Raw genomic sequence first — 2,837 nt, 5'->3', positions numbered from 1 at the left:
AGGTCCCTCTCATAGGTGTGTGGTGAGGTCTGAGGCCAAGCTCCCGTCTCCTGTGTCAGGGGCTGGCACAGCCTATGTGATGGGCATTGTGAGCGCTGGTTCATTCTCCACTGAAGAGCCCTAGGACCTTTGATCATTCCCTCAGGGAGCTCCGCACTCTTGCTCCTCCCTGGGAGACACCTGGAAGAGCCGTCCATCATAGTAAAGGGGCAGGGCCCTGGGCGGAAGGTGCAGGCACGGCCTTTACCTACAGCTTCCATAAACAGTATGCTCACCATTCTCACCGCTGTTCTGTCAAACATGATGGTAGAGGTCGTGCCTTTTCTGGGCAACTCAGGTGAGTGAAGTGGCAGTTCAGAAGCTGGGGAACAGATCAGTTCAGTTCAGTCGCTCAGTCGTGTCCTATTCTTTGTGACCCCGTGGACTGCAGCACACCAGGCTTCCCTGTCCATCACCAACTCCTGGAGTTTACCCAAACTCATGTCCATCAAGTCAGCGATGCCATCCAACTATCTCAGGATATGATGGCCATATCAGCATCCAACCGTCTCATGATATGATGGACATATCAGTAAAGGTCTATTCTACCAGGCTACCCTTGGTTCTATGCTCATGCTGATCAGAAATGCTAGTGAACCACTAGCTAAGCCAGTACATTTTGATATGGCAAGACAGATGGATTAGTATTTAATACATGTCATCTTTGTTCGATAGATCAAAGATGGGGAAATTCTTGTTTCCTCATAAGCTGATGCACTGCTTTGTACTTCCTGGCTCAGATCAGGTGTCCTTCCCACAGAAGTCCCCTTTTCCCTCCAGGCTGAGCCGGATGCCCTTCAGACCACCGTGCTAAATCCCTTACCATGTGGGCTTGTCTATCTTCTCTGTCAGATTTGAATTCCCTGGGCACAGAAATCAGATCTCATTATCATGGTATCTTTGGTGCCCAGTGAAACACCTGGCACAGAGCAGGAACTCTGGAAATGTAAAGAGAGGGAGGAAAGAAAAGAATACAAATAGGGGAAGGGTGAGGGATGGGGGAGGAGGGAAGGAGGCAGTGACAACTGCCCCCAGCCCCAAACAGAATCAGAAAGAATCGACCTGCAGATGAGTTGGTCTTCAGTGACTCCTGTCTCTGGAGGCATTATCTGCTTCTAAGGAACTTAGGTACTTTGCGGTGAGTGCTGGAGGCCTTCCATTCAGCTGACTTGCTGGGGGGCCAGATGTCCAAGGAAGGAATCCTTACTCTGGATTTGTGAGTGGATGCTGCATTCTGCCAGACACCTTTCCTCTTTTACATCCACAGGGGCAGAGAGGACTGGGGAGCTGATCTTGATCTCCACGTATCTATCTTTATGTTTTTCGCTCCATCAATGGCCCTGCTCACATTGCTCCTCACAGAAGGTGACTGGTGTCCAAACGTGTGTTTGTGTTCAGTTGCTTCAGCCATGTCCAACCCCTTTGACCTTACGGACCGTAGCCCTCCAGTCTCCTCTGTGCATGGGGTTCTCCAGGCAGGAACACTGGAGTGGGCTGCCCTGCCCTCCTCTAGAGGACCTTCCCAACCAGGGATCACACCGGCATCTCCTGCGTCTCCTGCACTGCAGCGGGATTCTTTACCACTGAGCAACTGGGGAAGCCTGGGGCCCACATTTGAACTCTCCTTATGAAAAGTACATTTTCCTTTGTGGGGACATGGTTACTGTAACTATGGTTATTTTCAAACTGGGGGACTCTCGTTAGGTAATTCTTTTCCTGGGTCCTAAGAATTTTGAAATGAGATACTGTCTTTCCTATTTGAGTAAGAGGGAAACAGGTGAGAGCAGGCTTGGTGATTTGTTGGCAGAGCCAAGATCACAACTTGGTTCTCTTCACTGGCATCGCAGTGAGTGACTCGTGGGAACCGGATTTCTCAGACAATGGCCTGCCTGAGTTCCCGGCTAACCAATCAGCTGACTCACAGGTGTAGACAAGGCTCCTGGCACTGGGCTGGGGTCGGGGGGCTTGTGGAGCATTTTCACAATGAAATTCAGGTGCGATTGCATTTTTGTGGAAAACAAGCAGTTATATAAAACTGTGAATCCAAATCATTACCCAGAATATGTTTAAAGCCCCAGTATCTGTGTGAGTCTGGGACACGGTGAGCTGGGGGTCTCCCCGTCTTCCCAGCCTAGAAATGGCATGTTTCCTAAAAGGTCCAGGGCAATGCAGTCTGTGTGGTCCCCTGGGGCGTGAGCAGTGCAGTCCCGACAGCTGTCACGACAGCTGACCCTTCTAAACGGAACGCAGGCACTCTAGCCCCCGTCTTTCCCACAGTGCAAAAATTAAGAAGCTTCCACGGAAACCCCGGGTAGAGGCACACGAGGCTGGCCTGCTTCTTTCCCGACACGTTGTCCACAGTGGGCATTGGATTACAGACTCTCACTGCTCTCTGCGGCTCAGAGGTGGTCACTGCACTCTGTTACCCTGAACTGATTCAGAGTCTTTCCTCCAAATCCCAGAGGGACTTGGGAGGAGTGTGATCTCCTTTCGAGCACAGGGCGCAGGTACCAGTGATCACATCGGGACTGTCAGGGCCCGACTTGGGTCCCAGTCACCCTCGATGGTGGGTAGGGTCTCCCTCACCTTTGCTGGCCCAGTGCTAGGGGAGGGTCTGCCCGAGAAGGCAGGGACACAGGGACTGTGGCGGGTGAGTGCCGAAGCCACTCTGCTCCGAGTGGAGAACCTGGGTGGCCGCCCAATCATGATGGCAAACCTGGAGGGCACGACTCTTTACTCACCAGCACAGACCTGTCACTGCCCACAGAAGAAAGATAAAAGAGTCCAGGGACAACACC

The sequence above is a fragment of the Ovis canadensis genome, chromosome 25 (genome assembly GCF_042477335.2).
Source record: "Ovis canadensis isolate MfBH-ARS-UI-01 breed Bighorn chromosome 25, ARS-UI_OviCan_v2, whole genome shotgun sequence".
Lineage (NCBI taxonomy): Eukaryota > Metazoa > Chordata > Mammalia > Artiodactyla > Bovidae > Ovis > Ovis canadensis.
This window is presented reverse-complemented; position numbering follows the sequence as displayed.